This window comes from Primulina tabacum, chromosome 2, assembly GCF_025594145.1.
Source record: "Primulina tabacum isolate GXHZ01 chromosome 2, ASM2559414v2, whole genome shotgun sequence".
NCBI lineage: Eukaryota > Viridiplantae > Streptophyta > Magnoliopsida > Lamiales > Gesneriaceae > Primulina > Primulina tabacum.
Window position 1 is genome coordinate 27,767,822 of NC_134551.1, and position 12,089 is coordinate 27,779,910.

A 12,089-nucleotide genomic window follows, 5' to 3' on the forward strand; every position below is an offset into this window, starting at 1 on the left:
TTACGTCCATCTGGGTACCTGACGTACTACCTTGTTCTAGCACTTGACCTGCAGCTGGTTGTGGTATTCTTCTAGGCGGCATAATCTGATTATCAAACAGATTAGTACACAGTCTATACAATCTGTCTCAGCCCTCCTCTGATCATATACCTCTGATCCAGAATCGGTTCTGATTCAGTCTTTACAAGTACATGCTGTAAATCAATTCAGATACAATACAACATATAATAGGGAAAGCATTAAATCATGCTAGCACATCAAAAGCAAGGAAGAAGACTTGATCTACCCCACTCATTCTATTCTATCTCAGTCTACAGAAACTACTGCTCTGATACCACCTGTTGTGGGGACCCGGGCTCTAACTCAATTCTTTTCGGGATTAATTGGATCTTTATTCAAAATGTGGGTCAAATTTTCGCTTTTTAACATTAATTCAAATGTAAATACTAAGCATAATATCTTTCTTTATTTAATTACAACACATATAATATACATGTCAAGTTCTACTACAAACACATCACTAGTGTTCAATCCAAACCATAAACTACAAGTAGTACGAATCTAGTACAACATCACTATTGATCTTCCGCGCCCGTAGTCACCACGCTATCTTGATCTCATCTCTGACGTGACCCAGATCCTGCCCCACCTGTTTTTATGTACACATACAGACATAACAACAGCCGGAAACTCCGGTGAGAACAAATCCCAGTATAAAACATGTATACATGCTGATACGAAATCATAAATCATGCATGAAAGCAATAACAATGGCTCCATAGTCTATGAAACCGATCTATCTAAACATGCAATTCAAATCAAATCATGTCTTGACTCGAATCGACTCTACTCTAGGGATCCCGGTCTGAATAAGACGTCAATGGCTGTCACCCCACCTACCCTCCCAATCGGGGTGACTGTACGTCTTATTCCTAGACTTCGGTCATATCTGTATCGAATGTCTACAATCGGATTGAATCTGGTCCGAAGCGTCGATACCACCGAACATCTAGTTTGGCAATTCTGCCAATGACTCTCCTATCTCAAAGGCTTGAATATAAATCTCTAAACAAGACATCATCATATCAAGAGATTTGAATATAAATCTATAAACAAATCAAATTCATATCACAAGATAAACAACAATTCTAGTATGTGATTTGGTTGGGAAACTCAAATTAAATCTCATTTGAGTTGTGTCTTCCCCAAACAAAACATGTATTATACATTTCTTGTTGAACCTTTATCGATGTTGTAGTCGAAGTCTCGAAGATGAATCTGTCAAACCAAATCTGAAATGACATATATATAATGCACCATATCAACTTCTAACTCAAAAGGATACACATACGGATCAATACTTAATCTCGGTATATTTCGATGGCATAACGGCGTAACCTCACGATACTGGTCAACCCAAACTTCAATAATCAGTAACCACAATTCATAGACTTCATCATAAACACATGATAGTACTCAAAATCTGCTTCATTTAACACTAAACATGCTGGAAACAGTAACGATAGCATACAACGTCCGTTCTTTGATCCGGTTGCGTTTCTACGATATCAATAATCTCAAGAACACGTAATCTAGTGTAATTCACAATTTCCCCAACATCAATATCTCAAATCATGCAGGAAATGAATGAAACTTACATCCCCTTGAAGCTTTTGAAGAGAGGAGCTCAAAACCGAATTGGGATTAACGTTTGGATGATTGAATCTTGTAAAATCAAAGTCCTAAAAGGGTTGAAGCTTTGAGGGGTTTCTCTGGAGCTTCTCGGTATTCCTCAGCTGAAAATGGGAAGGAAAGAAGACACATACACATTAAATTGCATGGCAAGGACAAGTGTTGTAATTCTTGGAAGTACACGTCTCGCGCATATGCGCGACATTACCCGCGCATATGCGCGAGACCTACTGGTCTCGGCCAAGGCAAATTCAACACCTCGCGCATATGCGCGCTTCATCTTGCGCATATGCGCCAAAGGTTCTGGAGGTGTCGCGCATATGCGCCTTATCTCGCGCATGTGCGCCGATACTTCTGTACTTTTCGCGCATGTGCGCCGGTCTAGTGGCGCATATGCGCCGAGTTCATCTCATATCTATAATTGCATCTACTTTCTCGTCTCTTCCGGTCCGATACAAGGCGTCTACAACTACCTTAATTATCAACAACACAAATCTGATTATGATAATCAAATTCTCGGGCCTTACAAAATCCAATTCCAACGTGTCCCATCTAAATCACATCAAGTAATCAATAAATCATTTCAGATTAATCTCATATTACAGTAATTAAAATCTCGGGCCTTACATTTCTCCCCCTCTAAGATATGATTTCGTCCTCGAAATCGCATACAATCAATTCAGATAAAGAAGAAATGTATAATAGAGGTTAATTCAGGAAACTCATTCTATAAAATCATTTGAAATCTTAATCTTATATCAGATTCTGTCTTTTTTAATGCCCTGCTAACTTTACCGTATTTCCAACAGCAGAATAGTCTTCATTCTGAATTTTCATTCTTTCACGCATCCTTGATTTCAATCTGAAGAAGAATTCAAGAAGTATAATATCAGCATACTACTTAAGATCATTCTGATAAAATTAATTGCAAATATTGGCTATACAACATCCGTATATACCACTCAATAGCTCCTCAACTCAATCTCGGCTTCAAATACCAATAGTCATCACCTGACGTTGGCATATTTCATATCAATTTCCGAGCTATCTTCATTTGCTTCTAAATCAGTTTCATATTCTTTATCAGATCTCTGATCCTATCGAATCCAATCTCAAGTATCACCGCAGTATCATCCCCATACGAAGGAAATCCGCAGTTCTCACTGTACAATACCTCGACTAGAGCTATCTCGATACTCATCTAATAGCTATTATTGTACAATAATTCATAAGGTGACAAGACATCAGGTGACTAGTGCTAAAATCCAGCACTACAGTTCCTGGATATCCTCCAGTATCTAGATAGTTCGCTCCGACTATCCGTCAATCTATAAACCATAGATAAAAACTCATGCTATACATTCTGCCAAAAGTATAAAATCAACCAAAATCACGGTATGATATAATTAACTCTGGCATTCCATACAATCTGACCCCTTTTTTCTGACATACCTCTCAGTCGCCTTGTCATATCTGTATGTCATCCTATGCAACATACATATGTAGATTTGAACAATCGTTCAATCATAACCACATCCTGGTACATTCTTGGCACGATTTCGGTAAGTCTATCACCAGATCCATAGAATTATACTCCTATTTCTATTCAGGAATCGATAATCTGTATATTCAATCTCCTGGTCTCTATCTTCCTGTCCTCATCTGTCAGCGATTTAGACATTTCAATACAAATTCTGACATAACTGATTTCGTTTATTTACTTCAAAACTGTCCGTTCGAATCATCACACATTTCCTGTTACCAGAATAATACTGAATCTACTACTGTGTGCCTCTGACAATACCTGTTATTTCAAATTCGAAATATCTGGCACAAACAAATCAGCTAGTTGTATAAAATAAAGCATTACCTACCTGGTATTCTGATTGACACACTGTTCTGACTATCGAAATCAAGTTCTGAACAATATGATCAAACTTCGGAACTGCTGTAATTTTCAACATCAGCTCTGAGCCGGCTTGAACGTTCTGAAGTTCTGCCATTATCAATGTCGTTTTCAGCCACTGATCACTGTCTCAACTGTGCTACAATCAATCAGTATACTATCTTTAGATATCACAGACTCTGAATATAATCTGTTTCAATCTGGATTCATAGCCGAACAATTCTGTATACAACAATCTCAGTTCCCAGAATATTCAATACAAATTTCAGTTGTTCGATTCAATCAATCATACGCTGCTAATATATCAAAATATCATAGATAAAACGAGCATAAGGTCATCAGAACACTTCGGAACACAGGATTTATCAATCCATACACAGAACTGAAGTATTTCCCAGAGAAACACATAATCAGATGTAACTCTAACTCTCAGGCAGTAAATCTTCTAACTGACATTTCAATTCTTTCAATTCAATCAATATCATTCTGTACAGAAGTCTAAAATGAAATCCATATCTGATATCAAATCAAGGCTGAAGTCGCTCTCCCTGATATAAGACAAACCCGGAATTTCATTTGGAACGACTATAGCAACTCTCCTGCTACTGACAAATCATTCCCAGATAGGCTCAACTTCAGTAATCAACTGAATACATAAGGAATTACTCCATTCTTTTCGATAATCATCGAATCATACATAATACGGATATCAAGGAATTCAAAATCGAGAATCCTTACCGTATATCATTCGTTCATCGGCCATTTCAGGTCCGAATCTTACCATCTCCTGGCAAGAATCTATAATAGTTCTGTACTTGTTAGCATATTAATATCAATAATGTAGTCAGAATCAGATAACACAAGTACAATACAATCTAATTCAATCTCATTCTCTTTTTACTGCAGTACACAATATATCACAGAATTCACTGATATCAATTCCTCTCTCCAAAAGGTATAAAGATAAATACTACAGTAATACAGACCCAACAGGTACAACATATACCAATGCAACTCAGTCAAAGATAATTTTAAGGAATGCATTAGTATATATATCAATAAATATGCAACATAATCATAAAAGAACAGTACCTATCACTATGTCATCGCGTGCATCCTGGGTCTGTTCCTCGATTACTATCACTAGATGATTCTGCTCCTAGAAATCTTCGGGAACCTTTCTGTGGACAGACTCTAGCAAAGTGTCCCTGCTGTTTACATATATTGCACCTACCAGTCACTCCCTGGCACTGTTCCATGGGATGTCTCCCTCCGCAAGTCCTGCAATGAACTCCAGTATAACTCGGGCTAGAACCACTGGAGCTAGATGAACCGCTCCCTAACTTCTTGAACTGTTTCTTTCGAGCTTTCAGCAAATCTTGCTTCCCACTCGTACTGCCACTATCCAATCGGAGAGGGAATTGTTGTGTCTGGAGTTGCATTGCACACAAACTTTCTTGTTGTCTAATCAGACTCGCCTCAGCTCTTTTTGCATTATTCAAAGCATCAACAAACTGATGGGGTCGTTCTACCTTTATCAAGGCAATTATCTCAGAATTTAATCCATTGATGAATTGATCAGCTACAGCGTCATCATTCCCAACTATCTGAGGAACAAAACGCAGTAAAGTAGAGAATTTAGCAACATATTCTTCAATATTCGGTTGGCCCTGTTTCAAATTCTCAAACTCTGCTCTCTTGTCCTCTCGGTACGATCCTGAGAAGAATCTTCGATAAAATTCAGCTTTAAAGACTTTCCATGTAATCACTGTACCACGCTGTTCTAATACTCTTTTGGTTGTAATCCACCAACTCCTAGCGACCTCGTGTAACTGATTGGGCACCAATTTAATTCTCCGTTCATTTGGATAATCAAGTGAATCAAACAGTATCTCTATATCATCTAACCAATTCTCACACTCCACTTGCGTCTCATTACCCTTCAGAATCGGCGGTTGAAACGATTGAAACCTCTTCATCTGTGTTTCCATCAAAGTTTCTGACACATCCATCTAATCAGTCGAAGTACTACCCAATTCTCGAATTCTTCTTGGAGGTATATCTGATTACCACAAGGGTTAGTATCACATGAGATACATCAATCTCAGTCCCTTTCTGATCAGCTTACCTTCTGATCAAGAATTGGTTCTGATTCATTTTCAAATCAAACACATTACCAAATCAACTTAGATATTCAGGTAACATGTATTTAGAAGCAGTAAAACATAATATCATGCTAGCATACACAATGTAAGTCAACATTATAATAAATCACATGCTAGTAATCAAAAGCAGGAAAGAAAACTCAATCTACCCCGCTCATTCTCCTCTATCTCAATCTAAGGAACTTACAGTTCTAGAACCTACTGTTCTAGAATCTAATCCTCTGATACCACCTGTTGTGGGGACTCAGACGCTAATTCATTCCTTAATAGTCTTTAGGAATAATTCAAACAATTATAATAAATAGGGTCTAAATTTTTTTTAAAAAATACAAAGCGGAAACGTAATGTCATTCAATTAAAATACATATTAAACATAAACATACAAATCTTGTATTGTCTACAAGAATTAAACTAGGTTCAACTAATGACAGTGCTGAATCCTAAGTTGCCTCAGAGCCCGGATCTCACCCTATCTAGTCCAGCCTCGTTCTTTTCTTGACCCTGATCCTATCCCACCTGTTGCCATGCACACATACAAACAAGACAACGACCGGATAACTCCGGTGAGAATTACATTCTCAGTATAAATCATGTATACATGCAATCATAAAAACAATATAAAAGCATATAACAGATATTTCTAACATGTATCCAAATCAGAATATAAATCCATATCAAGAATAAATCCTATTCTAAACATGTACCATCATCAGGAACATAATTCATCATTTACCATACTCAGGAACATAATCAACATAACTCAATATAAACTGTCAATTAGACTCATGACTCTACATTTTAGACTAGACTCAATCCTAGTCTAGAGATCCCGGTTCCCAGATGTTGACATTCCATATCGATCACCGAGTAATAGAAGAAATTCTGATTCTATCCACATAGATATGGTATCGATCACTAGTAATAGAAGAAGCCCTGATTCTATCCACATCGATATAGTATCGATCACCAGTAATAGAAGAAACTCCGATTCTATCCACATCGATATAATATCGATCATCAGTAATAGAAGAAGTTATGATTCTATCCACATCGATATAATATCGATCATCAGTAATAGAAGAAGCTAAAATTCTATCCTCATCGATAGCCAATCATCCGGTGACAGACTTTGGCACTATCGCCAATACACTATATTGTGACATTGTGCAATGTGCCCGTGGCGATCCCGCCACTTTCAGGCACTTCTGTCACAAGATCACTCGTCTAATACCTGCTATCTATAAATCAAGAGAACAAGTACATCAATCAAATCAATGCAATAAGGTAAAGTATGTGATTTAGGGAAACTCGAGCCAAACCTCACTCGAGTTGTGCAATCCCAACTCAACATTAATTTATACCTTTATCTTCTCGGTCCGACGAAGACGAAGTCCCGAATTAACTCTGTCCATACCCAATCTGATAATGACAATCGAATAGATACAATATCAGTACATAACTCAGTTCAAAACCTGTTCTGATCAATACTCAAATCAAAACATAATCGGATCAATGCCAATCGACATATGATACCACAATACCATCTAAATCAATTATGAATCTGATCAATATCAATCAACTAATGTTTCGACGGCATAATAATACAATCTCGATAACCCCGTCAATTTCAACATCACATATATAATACCAGAACTCGTAATTAATATTGGTAGAAATCAGAATCTCAACGATGATATAAAACTGATATCGATTCTCAATCAAATCGACTCCAAAATTCATAACAATTACATAAACAGTCTGTTCTTCATTCTGACTTCAAATATACGATGTCTAATGTATCAGAAACACCATATATGATTTCTATTCAATTCTGACAACATCATAATTTCAAATCGTAACAAAACTTACGTCCAGTTGTAGTCTGCGTTGATAGGAACACAGTACTGAAGTCGGATTACAATTTAGACGGACGGATTGCTCGTAACTTAAATCTTCTATGAAGCTCCCTCAGCTTTTCCTCTCTCAATTATGAGGAACGAATTGCTTGTATATACATATATATATATATACATGTTGCACCTAAAAAGACAAGTGGCTTGTTCTTGTTCTGCATGTCGCGCGCATATGCGCGCACAAGGTCGCGCATATGCGCCGGTAGTTCGAACCAGCATGATCAATTCCGCGCATATGCGCCGAACATTCTGCCCATCACGCGCATGTGCGCCATCTACGTCGCACATATGCGCCGAACTCTCTGGAATTCTCCCTCGGCTCCTCGCATGGCTCGCGCATATGCGCGCACACTTTCCGCGCATATGCGCGCACACTTTCCGCGCATATGCGCGAGACCTTCTGGTCACGCACCACCAGCACTTCACAATACAAAATCCAATTCCAACGTGTCCCATCTAAATCACATCAAGTAATCAATAAATCATTTCAGATTAATCTCAGATTACAGTAATTAAAATCTCGGGCCTTACACCCACTAGTTTAATAATTATTTCTAATTGGGCTCCACAAGACCCAATGTTATTTGTGTAACGTCTACTCGTTTTAAAAAGTGCGGAAATATTTTTTTTTTAAAGCTCGCATTTTCGAAATATCCTTTAAAATAATCGTCTTTATTTTACAATAAAAATATCACAGTTTAAAATGACCAACATCAAACGTGAACGTAAAGGAGTAAAAATCGTAATAGAAAAATATAACATTTAAAAAATGATCTTAAATATTTGTCAGTAAAAATAGCGCATTTTAAAATAACTCAACTCGTCTAAAATCATACTTAAACATAAACGTATAAAATTCTTAAAATCATCAACGTATGAAAATATTCATCTCCTCTCAATCTCATAAATCGTAATGCGGAAAACATGTGGTCTTCGGGTCGTGTCACCTTACCAGGTCTGCCTACTCAGAGTTTGGCACCTCCAGTCTCCTCATCATTAAGCTCACCTGCATCACACACGCCTAATGAGTCTAAAGACTTAACACATCTACACCGTTAATAACAAGTACATATACCTAGCACACAGCAGTGAAAAATATCATACTCAACATATCTTTCATAGAATTAAAACATAATGTAAACGTGTTGTGTAAAATCATGTCATGTCAAACATGTCATCTCATATCATCATATATGTAAACATATCTTTCATGAACTTTAAAAACATGAACATCAACGTCTCGTGCAAAATCATGTCGTGTCAAAGCATGTCATCTCATATCATCATATACGTAAACATATCTTTCAAGAACTTTAAAAGCATTAACATCAACGTCTCGTGAAAAATCATGTCGTGTCAAAGCATGTTATCTCATATCATCATATACGTAAACATATCTTTCATGAACTTTAAAAGCATAACGTAAACGTGTCATATGAAATCGTGGCGTGTCAACACATTTCATCGTTAATCATCGTTCATCATTCATCATTCATCATTCATCGTTCATCATTTATCATTCATCGTTTATCATTCATCGTTGGTGAATTCAGTTCATTAGAGGTGACTATCGTACATCATTCATCATTTACGATGGATCCATCATACATAGAACCGCGGTACCCGGCGGCTGTCGGACATCAGTGACAGGATTACCCATCCACTGTGCCTAGGCCTCATCATCATCATCAGCATTTACATATACGTCTTAAACATTTATATATACTTCGATAGCCACAACTAATTCCCGTCATTCAAAACATTATTATTTTCATCACTTATAAAAATCATGAATAAATGTATTTTTTCTTAAATCCAAACATGCGACGTATATCTTCATAAAATCTTAAAATCGTGATCATGATGCATAAACATTTAAAATATAGTAAATTTGTGCTTAGGGCGCTGCCAGGACTAACATCTCACCCCAGGTGCAAAATGACTATTTTGCCCCTGGAAACCTAAAAATTACCATTTTGCCCATAGACGTAAAATTTCACTTCTTTGACATTTTCTTAATTCCATTGACTCTAATACTTCCCAAATAATTATTTATGCTTACAAGAACTTTCCCATATTTTTATTTAGCTTAAATCTATGACTTTTAAATTAATCTTTAAATATAACCTATTAATGCGTTTTAATCTCGAATTAAACCAAACCTTAACATAAAATTCCCAAATTAAAAACTTAGACTTCTAATAATTATTTGAGCTTAAATAAAGTTTTCCATAATTTTATTAAGCATAAATCTAGGCGTTTCAATTAATTCTTTAATTAATGTTTCGTGCGGCGACTAAATCCCTGATAAATCTCAAAACTCATTATTTTGATACGAAACTTACCAAACTCTTAAAAAATCCCAAAACATATTTAAAAGCATCTCTAGACATAAACTCGAGCTCATTTCTTAATTTAACCGAATTGTTTTTAAATATTGGACTGGGGTCTCGGTTTTAACCCGAACCGACCCGAAACTCAACCAAATTTTCCCAAACTTTTACCATACTTTCAACGCATCCTAACAGCTCCTAGACCACTCCTTCCAGCCCCCAAAGACCCACGAAAACAGCCCCAATAACCGCTAAAATTTCCAGCAGCTCCCTTCGAACCCTAAGCCTCATATTTTCCAATAATACACTCCTAGCCTTCAACCAGCGGTTCCAGCCACGAACCGACCTCCCCTTGACCATCTTGGGACCCTACTTGACACCTTAGACTCACGGCCCCAGCCCCATACATGCTGCACAAAGCCCACGACCGCTAGACACCAAGGAACACAACCGCAACCATTTCATCACCCACTAGCTCGATCGCGCTTGGGGGCTGTTCCAGCAGGTGCCGAGCCCTTCCAGGCCCTGTCTCAGATCCATCAGGGTCTAGTCCATGGCACGGTTGAGTCCTTGCACTGCTGGTCAAACCCTTGCACGCAATCTTCCCCAAAGCCGAACCAAAATGAGACACCACACTAGATCTACACCAATCTTCAACCAGCACCGACTCCAGCCTGATTTCCCTCTATATTATGACATGTCTCGGTCCTAAACACCAGCAACCGACAGTCCCCTTGCACAGCAACAAGAAAACCGTGAGGATTGAAGCACAAAAATGCAATGTTTACATGAAACCCGAAAATCTTACTCACACATGGTTGGATCGAAAGTTTCACAACAAAAAAACATAATACAGCATGTATATAATGTGTATGATGCAGCAATAAAAGTACATGGCGTGCCTTGGTGTTATTCGAACAAAATTTGAAGTATTCCACGTCGGGAAGGCGCCGGGGAGCGGGGAAGAAGACTTGTTGCAAAAAGAATGAAGCACCGAAGCTTTCAGCTGGAATTCTCGTGAAAATGGATGATGAAGGAGAGGAGTGTCGGCTGGTGGGTGCATAATTAAGTTTTGTGGGTCCTTAGGTATTTATTAAATAGTTAATTAATAGATAATTGGCTCTAAATTGTTAATTAAGAGTTTCAAAAGAATTTTAAGTCCAATAAGCTTAAAAGTAGGCCCATTAAATCCAAACATACTCCCGAAAAATATTTCGTGTTGGAAATTTTTTGAAAATAGTAGCCGAACCCTCAAAAAGTTCTCTGATTCGCTAAAATTTGCGTACCGGGTAAAAATAAAATCATGGGGGTAAAAATACCCAATAAATCCCATTTTTGCAAAACACACTTAAAAACACCTTAAATTAATTAATAAAAATTAAACTTGTAATAAAATAATTTTCCTGATAATTCTCCGATCCCCGTTCTTCGTTCGAGCGCGAAATGCTACTTAAAAAAAATCTAATACATGAACTTATAAAATGTATGGAATAAATTATACCATGCATGAATTATGCATAAAATGCATAAAAATAATTAAACACAAATTAATTAAATAAAAATGCATTTAAAACTTTAAAACAATTTAATAAAATACCAAAGAAATTTAATAACTTGCATGTATGTGGTTGACATAGACCTTCAGACTTTCGAAACGTTACAATTTAATTAATCCAACACTTGAATTAATATAATTATGTGGACTCTACTAGGTCCACTAGTGTTTAATTAATTCAACACTTGAATTAATTTAATTTAGTCCATAATAATGTTTATGAAAATTACAATTTTCAAATACATTATTTATTTGGACAACTTTTAATTTAGGAACATTTAAACAAATTAAAAGTTACATTTCCCTCATAGAAGTCATACTTCTATTTTTCCTTACGCTTATAAACTCCTTTATAAGCCGTTCAACACATTGAACTATTTTACTTCTCAACGGGATCTAGAAAACTAGTACTTGTGTGGCCCTCAATGGTTCATTGATACAACTAGCCGTGGGTTCACATCTCCATGTGATTCGGACTAAACATGTCCTTATTCGAGCATACCCAAATTGCTCCATTCTTAATTA

The 12,089-nt window shown here is 36.9% G+C and overlaps 1 long non-coding RNA gene across 2 annotated transcripts; it reads right to left on the reverse strand.

Moving 5' to 3' along the window:
• Window positions 1–447: 447 nt before the first annotated feature.
• Window positions 448–11,424, reverse strand: LOC142537686 (uncharacterized). Of its 2 annotated transcripts, none has more exons than XR_012818566.1 (4): window positions 10,912–11,424; window positions 8,629–8,682; window positions 7,125–7,182; window positions 448–649 (listed from the first exon to the last, which is right to left on the reverse strand). It is a non-coding gene; the product is annotated as an uncharacterized LOC142537686 (long non-coding RNA). The 2 variants fall into 2 exon arrangements; XR_012818567.1 differs by lacking the exon at window positions 448–649 and adding an exon at window positions 6,203–6,279.
• Window positions 11,425–12,089: the final 665 nt, after the last annotated feature.